The sequence below is a fragment of the Rhamphochromis longiceps genome, linkage group LG23, assembly GCF_057381845.1.
Source record: "Rhamphochromis longiceps isolate RC_006_pf linkage group LG23, R_longiceps_female_GT1.1, whole genome shotgun sequence".
NCBI classification, from domain to species: domain Eukaryota; kingdom Metazoa; phylum Chordata; class Actinopteri; order Cichliformes; family Cichlidae; genus Rhamphochromis; species Rhamphochromis longiceps.
The window spans coordinates 46,190,129-46,214,088 of record NC_140578.1 but is presented as its reverse complement, the minus strand read 5'-3'; the positions used below and the strand labels follow the sequence as shown (position 1 = coordinate 46,214,088).

At 41.7% G+C, this 23,960-nt stretch overlaps 1 protein-coding gene across 3 annotated transcripts in view; it reads right to left on the bottom strand.

The window, feature by feature from the left end:
- Positions 1-23,960, bottom strand: part of dmd (dystrophin) — a 314,957-nt gene that overhangs the window by 215,346 nt on the left and 75,651 nt on the right. The gene's annotated exons all lie outside the window — the stretch shown is intronic.

Sequence of the window (23,960 nt, the reverse complement as noted above, 5' to 3'; positions counted from 1 at the left end):
TTTTTATATTGCTGCTCTCGGTATCAGACCATCTCCGACCATCATTGGGCTTGCTAATGTAAAAAACTAATTATTATTAGAAATTGATACTAAAAATTACTCATCTGCGTATTTACTAGATTTTAGACACCGACGTTTTTACATGCTTGTACATGTCTATAACCGATGATGTAACAGTTGTTTCACAATAGCTCACACACTTTGAGACCAACTTTCTAGTCTGCTTAGTTATTTGTCACCGTTACTACACTAACCGTATGGCTCCCTCCTCAGACTGTCCCTCGAGTGTCACTCTGCTTGCTCATCAGCTGATGAGCAAGCAGAGTGACACATTCATCACACTTCCCTGGGTGTGTTTCCCAGTGTTCTCTGTTTTTTGGACTTTTTAGTCTTTATTGTATCGTGTTTTGAGAAATGGATTCTTGATTTGTGTCTGGATTTATATGTGATTATAATTTAGTTCTTTGTCTTGTCTGTGTCTCATGTGTTTGTATTTTCTTCCAGCATCTAGTTTGTGTGTCTTGAATCTGGGTTGCATGTTTCCTGTCTTATTTTGAGAGTCCTTGTCTCGTGTGCATTGCATTCAGTTTTGCTTCCCCTAGTCTCATTATGTCTAATTTGCTATAGCTGTGTTCCCATGTGTCTCTACTTCTTCTTCACCTTTCACCAAACTCTAACAACTTTGTGACCAAACACCTTCCTGCTTACCCACCCTTTACTGCCTTCCAAGCTACAGTCCTTGTGCTCCTTTACTCCCTTCTGTTTCACCTGCTCAGCCTGCACTCTGCTGCACCTCAATTCACCGACCCTTCTTTCACCGCCAAAGACCTAGTTTTAAATAGTAAAACAAATGTAAACATAGGAAAGAATTCCCTCTCCCCGCACATTATTTTTGGACATGTAAAATTTAACATCTGACATCAGGAAGTTTCTCTTGTTCACTGGATGGTACTACCACAGATACTAGGAATAAATGTGGGAAACACATTAGAAAAGGTATTCACTCCTTATAACTTTGTGTTGTATGTAACTATGATCCACAACATTAGATTCAAAACACTTTACTAATTCTAGAGGGGAAATCTTTTTTTTTTTTTTTTTTTTTTTTTTACAGGTGTTGTTTTAATACTGAAAGCTAGAAAATATAAAGTCTTTAGCCCTGCCCATTGATCAATAATGTAATTTTACTGGAACATACAATTGCACCAGGTAGAATAAAAGAATATAGGCAGAAAGACAAATTTGGATGGAGAAGAGGGTTTGAACCAGGTTTTGGGTCAAGCGTAGTACCCTAACCTCTGGTCCTTACTGGAATAAATGGACTGTTTTATAAACTTTTCACAATTGTGCAGAACAAATGGGGATCCATTGTTTTTTTTACAACTATTATATACGGGGTGGGCCATTTATATGGATACACCGTAATAACATGGGAATGGTTGGTGATATTAAAGTCCTGTTTGTGGCACATTAGTATATGTGAGGGGGCAAACTCCTCAAGGTGGGTGGTGACCATGGTGGCCATTTAGAAGTCGGCCATCTTGGATACAACTTCTGTTTTTTCAATAGGAAGAGGGCCATGTGACACATCAAACTTATTGGTAATGTCACAAGAAAAACAATGGTGTGCTTGGTTTCAACGTAACTTTATTCTTTCATGAGTTATTTACAAGTTTCTCTTTGTTCACAGCCATTGACATGTCGAAGAGGTTAACACGTGAGGAGCGGATCGAAATTGTGTTGATATCTGGTGAACGCAGTAACCGGGTCATTGCAGCAGATTTCAATGCAAGACACCCTACGAGACCACCCATCTCCCATGCTAGTCAGCAAACTGCTTGCTAAGTTTCGTGAAACTGGTTCAGTGTTGGATTTGCCAAAATGTGGACGCAAGAAAACTGTCACTAATGAAGAAACATCAGTGGCTGTCCTAGCTTCATTCAGCAAGAGCCCACAGCGTAGCACTCGCCGCATGTCACTGGAGAGTGGCATTAGTCCAACATCCCTTCGGCGGATATTAGCTACTCACAAATGGCACCCTTACGAACTCCAGCTGCTGCAGCATCTCAGCGAGGATGACCCAGATCGGCGCACAGAATTTGCAGAATGGGCAAAACAAAAATCAGTTCCCGCAGAAGATTTTGTTCAGTGATGAGGCAAACTTTTATGTGATGGTGAAGTTAACAAACAAAACCACCGCTATTGGTCTGACACTAACCCACATTGGATGGATCCCTCCAAGACTGTTGGACCAACAAAAGTGATGGTTTGGTGTGGTATATGGGGCACAACGATAGTGGGTCCATTCTTCATCAATGGAAACCTCAAGGCCGCTGGATATTTGAAATGGCTACATGATGATGTGTTTCCCTCTTTGTGCACTGAAGCTGGCACGTTCCCTGAGTTTTTCCTGCAAGATGGTTCACCACCACATTATGGGTGCAGGTCCAAGCATTCCTACATGAATAGTTTCCTGGAAAGTGGATTGGTCGTCGTGGGCCAGTTGAATGGTCTCCCGATCTGACCCCCTTAGACTTTTATCTTTGGGGTCATCTGAAGGCAACTGTCTCTGGTGTGAAGATACGAGATGTGCAGCACCTGAAACTACGGATACTGGATGCCTGTGCTGGCATTTCTCCTGTGGTGTTGCTATCAGTGTGTGAAGAGTGGGAGAAGAGGGTTGCATTGACAATCCAACACAATGGGCAGCACATTGCACACATTTTATAAGTGGTCAGAAACTTGTAAATAACTCATGAAAGAATAAAGTTACGTTGAAACCAAGCACACCATTGTTTTTCTTGTGACATTACCAATAAGTTTGATGTGTCACATGGCCCTCTTCCTATTGAAAAAACAGAAGTTGTATCCAAGATGGCCGACTTCTAAATGGCCACCATGGTCACCACCCATCTTGAGGAGTTTGCCCCCTCACATATACTAATGTGCCACAAACAGGACTTTAATATCACCAACCATTCCTATGTTATTACGGTGTATCCATATAAATGGCCCACCCTGTAGATTAAGTGTCATAGATAAAAAATTATAACTTCATATATGCTTAATTCAAATTAAATTTTAACCCAGTATTTCCATTCAAAGGTGAGATAAGTCAAGCTGTCCTTAGTGTGGAGGGCACAGAATGAGAGAATCATCTTTCTGTGTCTGCAAAGTCTGATTTTGAAGCGACTACATCCACACACAAGAGGAACGAGTCAGCAATGTTTAGCATTCTGCTCACATTCCTGTAGAGGTCATTGCTATCAGTGTTTACTGAAGATGAAAACGCATTTGTGTGTGTGATATGATCAGATCTGACCTCCACCCACCACTTATGCACGTGGGACATGGTGTGGGAAATATGCTGTGGGACATGACTGTCTGTTCCTCCCTGGCTTTGTGTCAGTGCTCGTGTTTTTATGAATGCAAACCGCAGCTTGTGTTGAAGAAGATAAAAAGAGATACGATAAAACAAATCAGGCCAGAATATGGTGTAGAAGCAGCCTGTGATTTCACACCTATTTGTCAGCAGATGTAGAACAGGCTGCCCTTCACATTACCCCAAGAAGTCTATTACCCAAAGGTCTATTTATTTATTTATTTTTTTTGACAATATTGTCAAAAATCCAACTACACTGTAACAGCATAATATTTTTATCATTATAAATACATTATTATACTACATTTATAACAAATTAGCAAAGAACACCATAAATCTGTAACAATGGAATTAGGGTAGATTACAGCAGAACAGGAAGAGCATATGGGAGAAGGATGCAACACATAACAATAATGTTCAGTTGCTAGGGGATCTAAGAGCAGACCCCCGCAGCCTCCCTGAATAGGATCCAGGAACCATCACACTGGAAGACATCCAGGAAAGAGTGTCAAGCACTTGACTTGGACAGCACCACTTCGGTTTGCTTCGCTTTCGTTGTCATCTCTCCCTTTTTACCACAACGGACCGATGCAGCATCTGACTCAATGCAATCATCGCCCAATTTGTCTGTTAGTCTCCTGTTCTCTTCTCTCCTGACTCATAAACTAGACCCCAAAGCACCTGAACTTCTCCACCTGGGGTAGTAACTTGTCCCTGACCCAAAGTAGGCACTCCACCTTTTTTGACAGAGGACCATGGTCTCTGACTTGAAGGTGCTGATTCTTCTTTGTGCCCCTTCACAACTGGCTGCTAGAAGTCACCACCTAATGAAGCCAACAGAACCAGATCATCTGCAGAAGAAGAATCTGAGGCCACCAAAGTGGAAGCCTTCCAACACCTGGCTATGCCAAGAAATACTGTCAATGAAAACCATGAAGCATATACTCACTTCTTCTTTCCACATTGGATCAGAAGCCTCTGTCTCACCCTATCCCTGCATCCTCCTCTCTCACCAACTAGTCTGCATAGTCTACTTTGTCTTGTATGTCCCCTATACTTCCTATTCAATCCAAACTATTTCAATCTTCCCTATCTATCTTTGTGTCCAAAATATTTCAACAAATATTTCTATATTTTTCTGATACACTCATAATCTTATCTGTTCTACTCAGTCCAATGAAAACCACAAACTATAGCAGGTCTTACTACCTTGTTATAAACCAGCCATCCCAAAGTACTGTGGCCCACTTAAAAAAAACAATCTCATGGGCCCCACTCAGTCTTCTTTTATAATTAAAATACATGATAAAGGTCATTTTCTTAAAACATTTTTATAAAAATTTGACATATACAGTATAAACGTGGATGTAGCCACTGTAGACACCAATTAGTTTTGCAAACAGGATGTTGATGCTTCAATTTGATGCGTTAATTTATAAGCTAATCTTAGCAAGCTGCATTCATAACCTGTATTGTGTTTTTAAATACTATTTATTCATATTTTAAACATTTTTGATACATTTTATGAATCAATTATGTTTTAAATGTAGCATTTATTCAATTCCAATTTTTATCACAGAATTATTGATAGATGTATGTGATTAATTATGCATTTCTAATGTAAATCAATTTATATAATTATTATTATTTTTTATGCATGCACTCCCTACCATTCATAAAGCTTTACCTCATAGCAAGCCACAAAATAAGTCAGCTAAGAAAGTGCTTCAAAAGGCTACAGCAGCACATAGAGAGTAAAGAGATCCACTCCACATCAACTCCAAGGACTGGATCACGTCTCACAGACTGTGACAGGGATAGCTGTCAATCAGTGCACCAACACCCCTAACTCAATTATTGGGATGAGCTGTAGATAGATAGATAAATAAATACATGTTAAATGACAATGGATTAGTTTTTTATAGGGCTTTTCAACTTTACCAGAGCACTCAAAGCACTTTATACAACTTGCCTTATTCACCCATTAGCCGGAGCTGTTTGTCAGCCCTGTGACAGACTGGTCACCTGTCAAGGATGTACCTTGGCTTTCACTCACAGTTCCTGGGATGGAGTACTGTGACCTTGAACTGGATAAGTGGAAGAAGATGGATGGATGGAGTAAGTTGATCTGTGACACATTTTCTCCTTCTAGTTAGCTCTGACTCAGACAAATTACCAGTCCCAGGAGTATAAGGCCACGTGTCTATAAGCTGGCTTTCCAGCTTGGGTTGTCTAGGAGACCTTCTAAAGTACTTACTACTATATGTAAATAAATAGTATTCATCATTCTTATTGGTAGTCACTACACATTGAGAAAAGTTGATCTCAGGTCCTGCCCACTTCCCATGCTTATATAATAAACAACTAATGGTAAATGGCCTGCATTTGTATAGCGCTTTTCTAGTCCATAGGACCCCAAAGCACTTTACACTACATTCAGTCATTCACCCATCCACACACACATTCACACACTGGCGATGGCAAGCTACATTGTAGCCACAGCTGCCCTGGGGCGCACTGACAGAGGCGAGGCTGCCGGACACAGGCGCCACCGGGCCCTCTGACCACCACCAGTAGGCAAACATGGGGTTAGTATCTTGCCCAAGGATATTTGGCATGCAGCCAGGAGGCAGCCTGGGATCGAACCACCGACCTTCTGATTAGTGGCTGACCTGCTCTGCCACCTGAGCTACAGCCACCCCGTAAATGGAGATATAAATAAATAAATTGTCATTGCTAAAAATGGAGAGGAACTACCAGACCCCCGTCATCAACGAGTGCCCAGTGGAGAGAGTGGACAGCTTCAAATACCTCGGAGTTCACATCACGCAGGACCTGTCATGGTCCTGTCACATCAACACCGTGGTGAAAAAGGCCCGACAGCGTCTCTACCACCTCAGACGCTTGAGAGACTTCCAACTGCCCTCCAAGGTGCTCAGGAACTTTTACTCCTGCACCATAGAGAGCATCCTGGCGGGAAACATCTTAACCTGGTTCGGGAACAGCACCATGCAGGACAGACGAGCTCTACAGAGGGTTGTGCGGTCAGCTGAGCGCACCATCCGCTCCGAGCTCCCTGACCTGCACTCGATCTACAGCAGGCGGTGCTGGACCAAGGCCAGGAAGATCGTGAAGGACCTCAGCCATCCCAACAACAGACTGTTCTCTCTGCTGAGGTCAGGAAAGTGATTCCGCTCCCTGAAGACCAACACAGAGAGACTGAGGAGGAGCTTCTTCCCGCAGGCGATACGGTCTCTCAATCACACCACCACACAGTACTGACCCACACATACAGTTCTTACACACACACTGGACTTTCTGGACATTTGTTTACACTAGTGGCCACTGCACAACTACAACTACTGCGTGGTCATCCAATCAAATCACTCTATCACAAGTCACTTAAATAAATCACTTTTAGTCATGTGGATTGCACAACCCTGGACATTACATTTCTTTCATTACCATTTATTACACGTACAGCTGCTCTTATTGTCCTATATTTTTATATATTGTTCTTATTGTTCTATATTTCTTCATATATTCTTATATATTTTCTATATTGTGTATTTTGTTGTACAGTTATTTTATTTTTAACTTTAATTTTTATATTTTATTCTATTCTTTCCTAGTTAAATTTACCCTTTATTTTAATTTTCATATTTATTTTCTATCCTATTCATAGTCTTTTATTTTAGCTCACGAGCAGCTGTCTAAGCATTTTACTGCATATTGTACTGTGTATGACTGTGTATGTTACAAATAAAATTTGAATTTGAAATGGAAGCATCAGAAGAGTAAATGCATATGAAGTAATTTACAGATATGGTGCAAACAAGAAAGTATAAAAAAAACTATTCAGTTTCCTGTTGGTGACTGATCCTCATATTCATGCAGTGCTTCTTTTTATGGTTTGCTTAGCAGCAAATCACACTTAAATCAGACATGATAGTGCTTCACTGCCAGTTCTTTCTATTCGTACCAAATCTCTTTGCAATACTCTCTTTCCTGGTTTTCTCTAATTTCTCCTCCTGTAATCTAGTTTGCTCCACCTACTGTCTCACTACTCAGTAACTATTAGAATGTGTGTGTGTGTGTGTGTGTGTGTGTGTGTGTGTGTGTGTGTGTGTGTGTGTGTGTGTGTGTACCCACATGGAAAAGAAATAGAAAATAATTATGAAAGACTTGCATAAGATGTGGCCTACTTGATATAGTGATCATATAAGGCTTATATGATTTACTCATGAAAGTGGCCACTTTCTCATTACTTTGATATATTGTTTTAGTAAGTATCCAAAACATACAAGTTTCATTTATATAATTTTTTCAAGGGATCTTATATCTGTTTTCACTCTTGTATGCTTTTCATACAAGTTTCACACAAGACAGATACAAACTTCATAAGACTTATAAATATCTTTTCCATATGGGAATGACAGACAGAGAGAGACTGATCTATCTAGGAAGTGGTGCTAATTATGCTTTGGTAACCACATGTACTTTTCCTTGCCCCCTACATACAAATATTCTCCCATTTCAATGTGAAGAGAGGATGGATGAACAAAAAAGGATACGAAGGAAAGAACAGGATGGGAAGGGAGAGGTGAAGGAAAGGGGAAGAACATGAAGAAACAAGAAGAAAGGCGTGTAAACGAAATGTAGGACAGGTAGAAAAAAAGGAAAGAGAGGAGAGCAAAAAGGGAAGAAAAGGGCAAGAAGAGAAGAGAGAGAAAAACAGGAAATGTAGACCAATGTAAACTTTAAGAGAATAAAGGAAGAACGGAAAGGAAGAGAAAATTAAAGGGGGGAAGGAGATCCCACCATGACAGCCACCAACCATCCTGCAGCTACAGCTCCATGCAGTGGCCTCTACAATCGAGGTGAGGAACAAGGTGCATTTGGGGTCAGCGTCCCCAGCCTTCCTCGGAATGTTGTTGATGTTTTGCTGAAGTTGAAGATTTTGAGGACCAGGCCCTCTGCCAGCCTATGGTGTCCTGGTTCCACGGCTTATCCACAGCTCATGGAGGCCCTTATATTTGAACATGGTGTTTATTATAGACAAACTGTGTTTTGCACCGAAGTCCAATACCAGAACACCATCTCAGGTTTAGATCAAGCAGGCCATTCCTTCTGATTACTCCCCAGCAGGCCTCACTGTCATTGCCCAGGCCAGTATTTAAGTCTTCCAGTAGCACGACAGAGTCCTCAGATTGAGCACCCTCAAGCATCTCACGAGTGACTCCACGAAGGCTGGGTACTCTGAACTTTGTTTGGCACATGAGCACAAATGACAAGACCTGTTTTCAGACCCAAAGGTGCAGACAATCAACAGTGTCATCCACAGGTAAAAAAACCCAACATACAGCAGCAAGCTGAGGAGATACAAGGACACTACATCTACATCTAGCTGGTACCGCTCAACCACTCTTAACCTGGACATAGAATGGTTTTCTTTTCGTTTTGCGTAATTAAAGTATTAGGACATGTTTAATTACAAATAACATTTCAATTCAAGCTCTATTACTTCTACAGATCTTATTTAATAGATCTCTTTATCTCCATTAAATAAGATCGAAGAGAAGAGAAGAGATCTATTTTTAAATCATTTGGCTAAGATTAGAATTGGTTCTGACAGCTTTACTCACACTGTCACACCAACATGCATACATAGTACATTCACAAAATCTCCTTCACCATGCCAACAACACACCAACAACACCTCTTAAAAATACAACAAACCTGCTTCCTAAAATTTGTGCTCATACAACAAAATGCAATTGTGATTTATATTTTAGGGGAACTTATTTCTCTCTAACAAAATACCATCTGCCATTATGGCAGATGAAATCTATGTAACAAAGGTGGCAGGGTGGGGTAGGCATAATCCACAAAACTTTCATCCAAGGGACTACTTTTAACCACATCTGAAGTCCAGTTTCTGTGACTTTACCTATATCTCAATTCATAACAGAATTAGATGGTGAGACAGTTGTGCGTGGCAGCAGCTACCTGTGCACACAGCAGATAAAGTTGCCAATCCCTTTGCATGTATTTTGTCTATAAAGTCATCAAAAAAATGCTGTTTTTGGGCTTGTTTTAAAACTGCATTTGTCTAGTTGGTGTTTTCTCCATGTCTCTTATCTCTATCTCAGTTATTAACTCCATTACTGAGGTAAGCAGCGACCAGTGGTTGGTTGCTGACTAAAGTTATACCTATTCTGCTGTCATATGAAATGAAGATGTGAAAATGATGAGTTAATGAGCTGGTTGGATGGTTGGTTTATCTGTCCACATACATACAGAATTATTTTTGCTCACATTCACACCTACAGTCACTGTAGAATCACCATTTAATCTCTCATTAATGTCAATGGACACTAGTAAGAATCTGGAGTAGGGCTGGGCCATATCATACCGTTCACGGTAATACCAGTATAATGTTGGGCAACGATAAGAAAATGAAATATCGCGATAGAATATGGGTAAAACGCACGCGCGCAGTGCCTTTGTTTTCATAGGCACATGGCGGAAAAAGCATGGCGGCAACGGAGAATGAGAAGGGCGAAAGCGGATCGTTAAATGAAACGGATGAAACGAGAACTGGTTTGTAAAACTGCTGCAGCTTCAGTGGTGTGGAACTGGTTTAGCTTTCGTCCGTCAGATACACAACAAAGCACTATTTTTGGTAGAGCATGCTAGCGGGCCGTCGTTATTACCGTGTTTTTTGGAAAACACGGCACACTTAAAATCAATCCTTTGATTTTTCTGAAAATCCACAGTGCCCCTTATAATCCCGTGTGCCTTATGTATGAATTGTGTGCCTTATAATGAATATATATATATGAGTTGTGTTTACTGACCTCAAAACGATTTTATGTACACGGCGCTCGAAAATCTGTCAAATGTTTCAGTACGACTTTGCTAAGCTACGAAGCCGCACCGCTTGATAGATTGTCGGAGCATTACGGCTATCGTAGTCAGGAGCCTCGCGGAGTGATACGTGCTGTGCTTCAACATAATATTACCGTATTGTGTGTGTATAACCTCTTTTTAAGTTTTGTGGATGTTATACATGGTTGTGCTGAGGATATGTCGGCCAGTTTCCACTGGAAACGCCTTTTGGTTAAACTGTCAGCGAGGAATTTGCACTGTTACATTTTTATATAACTTTAATGCACATAAAAAAACAGCTGCTTGTTTAAGTGAAAATGCATTGATTTTTTTTTTTTTGCACTAATAAAGTTGGGGAGTTGTAAAGTATTTTGTATAGTGTCAATTATATCGTCAATTATATCGTCAGTTATATCGTTATTGCAAATTTTCAAATGTATATCGTGAAAAAATTTTTGGTCATATTGCCCTGCTCTAATCTGGAGTATCCAGACCCACCTACTTACATTCTTTAGCTTAAGCTGGTGCTTGTATTATTTCTTTAAACAATAACTATACAGTGTTTAAACATTTTTGGGAATATGACTGCCTCTTGCATGGAACTAGCAGATATAATTTTGTGCTAACCAAAGTGTTGAACACCTTAATTTAGCTTTTTGTGCGTAGAGTACATGTAGATTATACTGATTAAATTCTATGTCATTTAACAAGGAGAAGAAACAATTGTATCGTATTATGTGTCTGTCTTTACTCAATGAACTCAAGTGGCTTATATACAGAACCTTTGAAACTTCAAGCCAGTCTCAATTTAACCACCACCGCAACAGCTACCACATGGCAAAATTGGTATGGCCCGGATCTGGCCCACACAATGTGCTTACACATGGCCCACATTCCGCAAAGAATGACGGCCCTTTGGTGGCCCAAATCAGGTTTGCCAGAGGTGGCCCACACATGGGCCAGCACAAGGCCAGTTGCAAACACGCAGCTGGTCCTGTGCTGGCCCAGGACAGTTTCAGCTCTGGCCACAGATGTCAGCCTAATGTGTACCTTAATCAAACCATGTAATAACAACGTGCCGGAACATAATAGTGCAAAAACAGCATGACAGAACTCTGTTCTGACAGTGAATGGACTGCTTCTTACGTGGCGCTTTTCTACTCTCCCGATTACTCAAAGTGCTCTATACAACATGCCACATACACACACTTTCACTAAACTGAGTGCTTCCTAACTACATTCTGTTAGATTTGTATTGTTGATTGTCATTTATGCTTAGAAATATTTACTTATATATGCTTAGAGTTTTGTAATTAGTTGTAGATTGGTAGAGGTTTTGATCCTTGATAGTCTGCAAACTTTGTGTGTATTAGACAGCACTTTGGGAGCATGAGAGGTCATACCGTGTCTTATTGTTTTATGGTAGGATTAACGTAGTTGCGTCTGTTCTAGTCTAAGTGCTCTTTGTTTAGATGAACTGCAGGACTTCCTCACCGTGTTATCTAGGATGAACCATCTAGGGTGAGGGGGAGGCTACCCTCTTCCTGACCAAGGATGTTTGACCCTTTGATCAGCAACACACACACACACACACACACACACACACACACACACACACACACACACACACACACACACACACAGGCAAGGTACTCTTTGTTTGTATGTAGACGTCGTATGTTAATGAACCTATGCATATTCATGTAACCTCAATAAAAGGACAGTGTTACGGGAGGACGGACGAGAGCAACTGGGGTCAAGCGAAGGAACGGTGCCTGTCCGGTTTTCTCCCGTGCACGAGAAACATGAAGAAGCTTGCCTACTTGTGTCTTGCTTTGCAGTGTAATTATATTGTCTTTAACGTTCCAGCGGATGGGTTCAAGCTACAAACCTATCATTAATTGGTCCTTCGAGAGCCGGAGCCCTGGAATCGCATTCACCGAGGGGAGGAGGGACACGCTGAAAGACTGACGTCAGCCAGGAAGTTCCTGTGGATTCGCGGTCTATCTTTCTCCTCGATGAATGGCGATCGGCGGGATTCGAAGCTGATATTACACGCTAAGCAACGCCAAGTAAGTTTGAAGAGGCCGACTCTATAACCGTGTCGTTGTGCAGTCTCCGCCATTTTGTGAGGCGTTGAGAAGTTCGCTGCTTTGTGGAGCGATAACTGGGTTTGTGTCCCGAAAAAGAGGTTTTGGTTAAATCGCCCAAGGGTCCCAAGCGTCCGGTGAGTGTCCGGTTTTGAAATCGCCCTGGGTGTGTGTCCCGAGCGTCCCTTCATTGGGTTTTGTCGCGCGAGTGGGTGAGCGTCCCACAACTGGGTCAGGGTCCCGAGCGGTCCGGTGTGAGTCCGGAGTAGGCCTATTTTGTGTTGTTGTCATTGTTGTCGTCGTCGTCGTCGTTTTTGTTGTTGTTGTTGTGTGAGTGTGTGCGGAGCAGAACACGTGGTCTGTGACACCGACTGTTGTTGTTATCATGGGTTTCTAAGCAACCAAGAATGAGTTGGAGGGAGACAGACGTTTGTGCTGGACTTTGCTCCTGGCAGCTGACACAAAATGTTAACTCTTTAGCTTGCCCTGATCGACAACAGCCTGTGTGCCAGACCATAGACGTAATTGAGGTGGATAGTTGTTAAAAGTAATCTACATTAAGCTTGTGGTTGCTTAAATTCAGTACAATGACATATGAGGTGAAGTGATATAGGTAAATATTTAAACTAATGAAGTGCATAGAGGCACTTGACCTGTGTGAAAGACTGTCGTCTTATTATGAGCCATTGTTGAGATATAGAGCACATCTGTGAAAACAACTAATATGCTGAACCCTGTATGAAACATCTAAAAGTACATGATGGAGAAGCTGTATTGAATATGAAAGTGTAAGACTTTGCCGCTGTGGGCAGAGCAACTACTGTGTGATGTTGCGTTGCAGTTTTTCTTCTGAGCTGATGAGCAAGCTACACATTATCAGATCGAGAGCTGTCTGAGAACTACTCTAAGAGAGGGAAACAGCGCTATGATAACTGTGATAACTGGAGTGTGCAGCGTTTCCATGAGCAGTTTTCCTGAATCTTGACTCTTGTGTGTGGAGTGTTCATAGCATCAGCATCATGTTTTTGTTTATTTGTTTTGTTGGGTTGAAAATAATTAAATAAACGTGTGATCATGCCTATGGATCACCATGGCACATATCTCCAGCCATATGATTTATTTATGCAGATGACAAAGTGAGTGTGAATGTGTCTGACATCACAGTGTTTTTGTGCACTGTGCAAGAGTAATTGCCTTTGATTGTGAGTGACAGCGGTGATTTTGCAGGTCGCCAGCTATTGTAAAAAAAAAAAAAAAAAAAAAAAAAAAAAAGGAGTGAATAAGAGGGAGAATTTATATTGTAGAAAAAAAATAATCATAGGAAAAAGGTTTTGTGTTGATCAACCAAAAAAACAACTATAATTTCATTTTCTGCTTTTAAGAAAGGATTGTTCACAAAAACACAGAGCGAGAGAGAGAGAGAGATATGTGTTGATTAAGCATTGATGATAATAATGAAAATGTCTTAGTTGTCACCTTCAGGTGAAAAGCAGACCTGAATCAATTTTCCACATGCAGCGGTCGGAAGAAAAGTTATAGTTTAACAATTGGAAACGTTCAAGCCAAGTTTCTGGCTGACTTATTTACAGCACGATCTGTCTCAAAACTCTCACTCTTCCCTGAAAAAACCTGATCAGCAGCGGCAGTATCGGAGCAGAGGCTGCAGAAGCAAAAGCAGCAGAAGAAGAAAGCAAACCCATCTTCCTGTCTGATTGAATGAATTCCACGGAAGGGCGAGCAAGATGGCGACGTGAAGAGGAGTTTTTGTTCGAGCGCTTAGCACGAGACATTTATTTGACGTCTTTCTGGCTTTCGGGACTTTTTTGGAGATCAGCGCGCTAAGCTTGCTGGATTTGAGGCCAGGTTCTGCGGCGGCAGCATGTCGAAATGCTCAGAAAGGACTGAGTGACTCGGGCAAGCCACATGCGGCTAGCATGCTGGCTAGCGACCATAGCTACATGAAAGAAATGGACCCTTCATGATGCGCTCAACGTGCCGGCGCTGTGGTGGGAAAGGCTCCATCATAAACACGCCCTGCGCCCTGTGCAGAGGTTCAGGCCAAGAAGAAGAAGACGACGACTTCCAATCCCAAGAAGGTCGGCCCCAGTGTGGGCGAGCTGATGTGAAAGCCGTGGCCGCCCTCAAGAAGGCTCTGGCTGCCGGAGGCTACGATGTGGACAAGAACAAGGCCCGTGTCAAGACCGCCATCAAGAGTCTGGTGGCGAAGGGCACTCTGGTGCAGACCAAGGGCACCGGGGCCTCCGGATCCTTCAAGATGAACAGGGTTACTGAGACCAAAGCTAAGACGCCCGCCGCGGCCAAAGCCAAGAAACCGGCAGCAGCTGCTAAGAAGTCGCCCAAGAAGGCAGCAGCAGCACTTCAGCTACTAGACAGGACAAAGCTGAAGGAGAACTGCCGGGACTGTTGAAGTGGGAGAGGACAAAAGAGTGAGAGGACAACAGAGTGAGAAGACTAGGTGAGAACACATAGGAATTATTTAATGTGGGAAATCAAAATTTGGGTTAGCAAACCTGGGGAAAAGAAAACTGACTGCTTAAGTTGGAAAATTGAGACGGAGTCTGAAACATTGCGAAAATAGAAACATATACAAAATCACACACACACAAGCAGAACATGCATTAACCCTACTAACAATTCCAAACACAAAATGACTCATGAAGACTCATAGCACATTAGTTAAGAAATGATTAAATAATAGCAGAGAAGTGTGTAGGAAAGGCAGCTTTAAGAACATGCTCTGCTGGAGATGCAGCTCCACAGACATGCATTAGACCTGCCTAATAACACAAACACATGTAATGAAAATTAGCTTGTTATCTTTCATCAGTGTTAAATTAGTGTCAATTTAGCAGACACTTGTTATTAAATACTGAATGTATCCAATGCAAAAAATTGACTCTCCAGGTTGCAGGACAACAGTTTAACTTTTGTGGGAAAAAAGATCCTGGTTTGACCAACCAGTGATCAGACAATAAATTTAGTTGTTAAAATGGTAAATTGGGAGAAGCTTCCTGCTTGATTGAGGCAGCACATGTAATTTACTGTATGAGGGAAATTGTCTTTTGTGATACTATTTTGAACATGCTTTTCTGTCGTCCTGTCAACTTAGTGGGTTAATAGCTGATATGCAAATTAGTTGATCGGTTTTAGATTAATGAAAGGTGATTGAATTCTAGCACGAGTGAATGAGATGTGTTGGAGTTTGTTGTGTGTTGAGTGGAGACTCTAAAACACTGAGTTTCCTGCTTTGATGTGCGAGTGAATCCTGTATTTAGATACACAACTCTGAATACGTCAGAACAGACTGTTTTGTGAAGTGCATGACAGCATGTCACATGTTTTATGATGAAGGGAAAAGGAAAATTGAATAAAATAGATCTGTGACCTAAATGAGTGAAGAGCACAGACCTGGGGATTAAACTCATAGCTAATAAGGCATTAAGGTTATGTTGTTTTGTGCAGCTGATGGTTGATTTGGAGTGAATCTAGCTGATGATTTTTCTTTTGTTGTGAAGTTGAGCCTGCCGATTAGTATGATGGTATGATGAACCATGCTAATGGTATGATTTACCCTCCTGAGATGAGGAGCTTGTGTCATGACTTAACAAGGCCTTTTTATTTTGATACTTTCACAGTGCACTGAAAGTTTTGTTCGATAATCTCTGTTCTTTGAGCAGATCTGCACGTCGGGAATTAAAAGCGCTACACGTCGTCGAGAAAATTGTGCCAAGTGAGTTCTCCACATTTAAATGGACTCTGGAGAAAGCCACTTATTTGGGACAATTATTAAATGACAGTCCCAGTCCAAAAGGATTCAGCGATGTAATCCAAACTAAAGTTCTTCTTTTTCTTTTTGAAATGACGTCATTTTGCTGAGAGTGGAAACTAAATGCGACGATAGGTTCCACTATCAGCAAAGAAAGAAAGAATGAATGCATGAATGAGTGAGTGAAAGGAAAACAAACTGACTGACTGGTAAAAGCTGACAAAAGCTGACAAGACTTTACTGATGTAACACGACTGTGTGAAGTTGACCCCCGCCTGGCAGGGGTGCAGATGAGTCTGTGTGTGCTTCCCTTTACAGAAGCAGAAAGATGACAGCAACACTCGAGGTTGCGTGATGATTTAACATTTTAAATGCCATTTTCTGTGTCTGTGAATTTACTATGTGTGTGTCATTCACTAGCTTGTGTGCTCACAGAGATATCTGTGACAAAGTATGCATACGCCTGCGCAAGTGCTAACATTTGCATTTTCGTTTTTACAGCATTACGGTTCTTCATGTGTTTGATCATGTGATTTATAGGAATACTGGCTAATGTTTCTCTACTACAAGATTTCTGGGTTTATGTGTGAAGAAAACTGTAGTTACAGGCATATGTTGATGGAGAAATTAATATAGTTTGAGACATACTGTGATGAGACCAGTGTTACTTTTTCCACAGCGAGTGTTAACTTTATGGTGTTTTATGGCACCTCTGGAATGTGGATGGCCGACACCTGCCCACCAGGATGGTCAATGTGTATTGCTAATGTTTGTTTTTCTGAGACTGTGTTTAGAAGATTCAGCTGAAGCGCACAAGTGACATGAGTAAAACAAATAAGAGATTACGGTAATTATGGAATAGTTTATTATGGGCTCATTTGCTGGCCACTTTTGAACCCATAATAATAATATATGAGTGGAGTGACTTTGCTTAAGAGGAGTCACTGATTACATTAATGTTAACAGAGTACATGGGATAATCCATGTCTGAGGTGAATTAGGGTAATAGTTGTAGTTACTGATTTGAGAAAACCTGCACATGACACTTGTCTTGCTGATGTTGAATGCTTATTACTCTTATGATACAATTGTTTACAGGTATGAAGTTTGATTTCACTTCCAGATTTTGCTTTCCAGGCCGTGATGGTGTGTATGCAGGCTCCTGGGAGAGCCAGGTGTTAAGCTAACTTAATATGCAACACACGCTAACATCTTTTATTGCAGGGTTACGGAGCTACTCCGGAGGAGGTGCCCTGATGTTGCCTGGGACATGATCTAGCTAATCTTTTTCTTTAAGACAGGGATCCAGGTTTGGTGAGTTGACGCATGGGAATGTCCATGCGTCAAGAGGTGGAGTGCAAGGATTAACATTAAACAATGTTTACTATTATTGTTGCAGTGATTTGTGTGATTAGCCGTTTTATTTACAAATATTAAACCTATGCAAGTGGTGCACCCATGTTCAGATGAGGCTTTGATGGCCTATAAGTGAAGTTCACTGAACTAAAGAATGTGGTTTGATGATTGTTGACATGCTCTCCAAATAGTTTGTCTTCCTAGCAAGGAAATACAGGTGCAGCAGTAATCTCCTGAGAAATCTTCAGAGGCCCAGTGAGAAGCGCATAGCTGACAGGACCAGGCAGTGGTTGAGGTCAAAGGTCAAGCTGGTTGGGGCCCATCATGAGATCAGACCTTGGAGCCACAGCAAGGACCATTTTAACTGCCTGCAAAATAGCGAGAGACCCTCCTGGATTTATCAGAGCCACTGCAAGAGGTCGAGGTCCCAGGAAACCCCGGCACCCTCAAGACAGCACAATAGAGAAATCTCACACTTGGTTGTTTCAGTGGTGAGGGGGGAGTGCTGATTGAGCCCCCGTAGGGTAAGCTCGCACTTCAACCTCCAGCCTCTGATCAACTCTAGGGCAACCAAGTGCGAGGCGTGATGGACCTGTGTGCGACCAGGACCCTCTTGGTTACCTTGACTACGACGCTCATCCTTATAGGACCCCAGCTGGTGCCGGAAACAGCTGAACCAGGAGGAAGGCAGAGGAGATGGACACATGACAACTCTCACCTAAGAGAGACAGATCCAGCAGGCCCAAAATCAGGACTATGCATGACGAGAAGGAGTGCCTGAGAGGATCGTCCACAGGATGGGAGCTGAGGCCAGGAGAGAGGCTTCAGGAGGATCAGAGATCATCTTCAGCACAGCAGACATCACACAGAGAGCTGTGCTACTGAGCTTCCAGGAGATCAAGAGGAGACTTCCCACAGCAAGATGTTAAATAAAATGAAACATTCAATATTGACGCTGAGAAAGACAATTAAGGTGTACGACGTGCTCTGCCTTAAATCTTCAGCAGCGTTGGGATATGAAAACTCGAGGGATGAGGGGAGCGTGCCAAGCTCCATCGACAGCGCAGAAGGAGTTCGAGGATGACGTCATGATTCTGTGAAAAGCACAGGAACCAGAAGCTATGGTGGTGATAACAGCAGTTTCCTATGAACATCACCTAACGCTGTGCCACTGTACTGTGCATACGATGACACTCTGAAGGCTGCTGGGATCATAACAGCAGTAAGATGACGGAACCCAGCACCCTTTCCACAGAGAGCTTTTTCTGCAGAGCGTGGACAATTAAGGAGTCATAAATATCCCCCTCACAAGACGAAGGTCTGAAGTCAGGTGATGGGGGCTGGTAAGAGGCCATAAAACTAGAGTGCTGAGAGGTCTGCAGCTTGGAAATAGCTGAGACCCATGTTGACGAACAACAAAACCAACTGGTATGTTTGAATGTCTATTCTACATACATTTGGACTCTGGTCCTATGGACAGTGATGGAAACAACTGGAAGAGACATTCATGACGCCCTGCAGAGCTTAAACCACTCTGCAGAGAGACATGTGATGTGCACACCCGGAGGAAGCACCACCAAGCTGAGATGTTTTTGGAAATGTTATCTTCTTATTTTCACTATTAAATTAACAATTTGTTTGTTTGTGGGATGCAGTTTGCCATGAGATGAGATCAATGAGGAATGGGATAACTGCTAATACATTTGTTAAACTGTGTACCTTTTCAGTAATTTAGGGTGATTTGACATATGCTGAGTATAAAAAGGTTTGCATTGAAACTGTCAGACATGAGGTATTCATACCTGGGAACTTTTCAAGCATAAAGGTCAAAAAGGGGGGAAATGTTAGATTTGTATTGTTGATTGTCATTTATGCTTAGAAATATTTACTTATATATGCTTAGAGTTTTGTAATTAGTTGTAGATTGGTAGAGGTTTTGATCCTTGATAGTCTGCAAACTTTGTGTGTATTAGACAGCACTTTGGGAGCATGAGAGGTCATACCGTGTCTTATTGTTTTATGGTAGGATTAACGTAGTTGCGTCTGTTCTAGTCTAAGTGCTCTTTGTTTAGATGAACTGCAGGACTTCCTCACCGTGTTATCTAGGATGAACCATCTAGGGTGAGGGGGAGGCTACCCTCTTCCTGACCAAGGATGTTTGACCCTTGATCAGCAACACACACACACACACACACACACACACACACACACACACACACACACAAGGTACTCTTTGTTTGTATGTAGACGTCGTATGTTAATGAACCTATGCATATTCATGTAACCTCAATAAAAGGACAGTGTTACGGGAGGACGGACGAGAGCAACTGGGGTCAAGCGAAGGAACGGTGCCTGTCCGGTTTTCTCCCGTGCACGAGAAACATGAAGAAGCTTGCCTACTTGTGTCTTGCTTTGCAGTGTAATTATATTGTCTTTAACGTTCCAGCGGATGGGTTCAAGCTACAAACCTATCACATTCATACCATGCAGACTGGAGGAGCCAGGAATCGAACCACTATCCTTCCGATCAGTAGGTGACCCGCTCTACCTCCTGAGCTACAGCCACACGGTGGTAGACATGAGCAAACTCTCACTAGGTTTTGGATAAAGTGTACACTCACAAACCTGTCAAACCTACATTTGAAACGTTGGCTACCATAGCAGTATAGTATTGCAACATGGCATTTGGGTCTTCTAACTAAAATAGGAACATAAATAGTGCCTCATTGCCAGACCTGGCCCACATCTGGTTGACATGAAGTGTCAGCTTGATGACGGATCCAGTCCAGACCTATTTTCTATGAGCCTGGGCCACATAAAGCAAACCACAATCAGGCCAGATGTATCATGCCATCACATAAACTGTGCCATCTATGCCAGGCCTGGCCCATATCTGGATGACAAATCACTAACTATGCCAGAAGTCAGCCAGCAGTGCCGGCATGACACCAGATCTGGGTCAGACCTGCCTGCTATGTGGGTATTGTTCAATTAATTAAGACAAAGCCACGCTTTTTTGAATTCGATGATAAGGCAGGGAAACTTCTGGCCTATCAAGCCCATGCAAGGTCAAGTCTGCTACTGGCGACATAATATCGGACCCAGAGGGAATTAATGAAGTATTTGTTCGTTTCTATTGCGATCTGTACACTTCAAGCTCTCCACCTCAGGCACTCATATGACAATTCAAGACACCTCTTTTGAATATTATCCATACGTCGTGCAATTCAGTTCCAGTGGTTGTGGTATCTCTCGACGTGGAGAAAGCTTTCGACCGCTTCGAGTGGAGCTTAGTCTATGAGGTGATGGATAGGTTTGGCTTGGCAGTTGACTTTATTCTCTGGGTTAAGTTACAATATTCCTCGCCATCCACCTGTATTCATGCTAACAACAACTTGTCTTCGCCTTTTCCACTTGAGAGGGGGACTAAGCAAGGGTGCCCTCTCTCACCCCTCTTAATCGCCATTGCTATTAAGCCTCTCGCAATATGGCTGCGTTCAGAGGGTATATTTAAAGGCATTACGAGGTTCGGTGTGACCCACAAACTCTCACTTTATGCAGACGACTTGCTCTTGTACATTTCTGACCCTCTAAACTCATTCCCGGTGCTTTTTAACATACTGGACCAATATGGTACACTGTCAGGGTATAAGCTCAATTATCAAAAAAGCGAGATGCAACCCCTCAACTCCCTGGCCCGAGCTCTTCCCCACTCAATAGTACCCTTTAAGTGTACAGAAACTGATTTAAATATCGCTTTTTAATTTTATTTCTTCTTCTATACCTAAAATGATGAGGGAGAATTTGCTATCCCTACTAGACAACGAGAAAGACTGTGACCATCGGACTTCACTACCATTGTCAGTGGCAGGAAGAGTTAATCTGACAAAGATGAATGTCCTCCCCAAATTATTGCATCTTTTTCAACATGTCCCCATTCTTCTTACTAAAGCATTCTTCGACAAGTTAGAAAAAATCCTGTCACATTTCATATGGGGAGGGAAACAAGCTAGAGTTTGTAAGTCTGTTCTTCAGTCCTCTAAAAATGATGGTGGTCTTGGTCTGCCCAATTTTAGACACTACTATTGGGTAGCTAACATACAAAAACTTTTACATTGGGTTCACAATGACCTCCCTACCGGCCTGGGAACTCACAGGAAAAAGCTTGATTTCTTAAAAAAGTAAAGCTGTATCTAAATAGTGAAAAAAGTTCAATATAATGTAGTGCAGAGCATATTCCACATAACTGTGGTAGTTATGGGTAATGGCAAAAAGTTGAGAAGCACAGGAAGAAAAGCAATTAAGGTTTACTTTGAATTAACACTTCAACTTTAAAACCATGGTTTATCCCTCTGGGCCCATGACAGGAATGAATCAAATGTGGCATCTTAATCTTATTCCAACAAGGTTTGACACAGAACCATGAGCGGAAGCTGGAATACATGGAAATAACCTATGCAGGAACAGGGAGACCATGCAGAAGCCATACAGAAAGACCCCCACCAGGATGTTGGTTTCAAACCCAGAACCTTCTGGGTGTGAAGTGTGAAGAATTCTCAAAATTAATAAAACCAGGAAACTACATCTTTACTTTCTACAATATAGGGATGATTGTCTGGTTCTGCCGAGGTTTCTTCCTGTTAAAAGAGAGTTTTTCCTTCCCAGTGTCGCCAACAACCCCAATATTACCCCCAAATATTGGTTAATTAATTATTGAACCAACTGTTGCCAAGTTCTGTTAATGAGATCACATTTTTTATGGTAAGTATCAGTGCTCACAACAACAGTGCAGCTACATCCTGTAAATGTAAATGTGTATATAATATTTTTTGGGGAGGTAAAAAAAACTCAGCATCAAGAACAGCAACCTCAAATGCATCTTCAATTGCAGAGCTGCCATTACAAAATGTTGTGTTGACTAACATGATGCTGTGACAATAAGCCATAGTCTCTCCAGAACATACCTCCAGAATCTCTTTCATTTGCTCAAACAAATCAGTGCCATCTACTACTATCTTTACTACCACAGACTCCTGCCTGTCATCATCAGTCATCCTGTCCATCACCACTGCAAACAAAAAGGGGCTAAGAGTCAATCCCTGATGTAATCAGACCTCCACCTTGACTCCTATTGCACACCTCACCAGCTCATACATGTCGTGCACTATCCTCACATACGTCTCTCGTACTCCTGACTTCCTCACAGCACCACAGTTTCTCTCTCTTAGTGTGAAACCATATGGATTCTCTACTGTGCAACTCCTTCTGACCTCCTCTATATTTGTCCACCAACCAGTAGCATGCAGTGACTTTGACACAAAGACAAGCAGAGAGTTTTATGGATTAACATTAATGCTAAAGATATTTAAGACTGAGCTCATTTCAAACATTTGTGATATTTTCATAACCAGCTATGCAGCTTGAACTCTATATTGAGGACTTGGAAGAAAAGTTTAAAAGTAATTTCCAAAAAAAGTCGGAACAATGTTTAAAGCAAAGTGTTTTCCAGTTAGTAAAGCCCAGGGCTATAATGCAGACAAATCCACTGTTTCCACTCAATCATTATCTCTATACAGAGTGACCTACCCACTTTTTAAAAGTATTTTATGGTGAAAGTCCAATGAATTAGTATAAGACGGCAGACTTTGGAATCCAGGAGTGCCCTTCGGGGCCATATCATTCCCGGTCTACCAGGTACTAAAGACCTCTCCCATCACATCTGATGCCCACGATCAAACTAAAAAGGTCGGCTTGCCCATGAAACAAAGACACGCAGCAGTTTCAAACGGGAACAAAGGGATAGTGTGCTTCAGCAACAATAGCCAATTGCAGCCACAGCATGATAGTAATTTAAGTGAAAGATCAAATCAGGTGAGAAGCTTTTTGTTTATGTAGTTTGAGCTAAAAGGAGAAATTTGGCTTTCTCCTTTATTTTAAGTTTAAGCTATTCGAGATTAAAGGAGAGAGATAGCATCCAATTTGGTATGTTTTAATTTCTGTCTATTTTTAGATTTGACTCAGCAAGCACTGCTCTGCTTGCCATGCTTGTCTGGACAGAACACAAAGCAAATATTACACCTGTAGTGCTCTTTCCTGGAGCTATGCAGGTGCTAATGGATCATGACCTCTCTTCATAACCTTTGTAACACTAGGAGCCTTTTGAGGTTGAGACATGACCAAAATGAATTTATTATTTCTCTACAATTACAAACCCTGTTTAAATCTATGTTGGTATCAAAGTAAAGCTAACACTTGTGAGACTTTTTACAAGTGTGGGAGGTTTTATTAGATGATAGATCTTTTAGTAGATTTAACTCTACAGAGATCTGTGCTTTCAGCAGAGACATTGTTTGTGTGCGTCATTGGGTGAATGGGGGAAATTTGTGTTTACATCTTTTTGCAGAATCTTTTTACCTGCTCTTTAATTTTTTGTTGTTCTAGTGGTGTTTAGTGG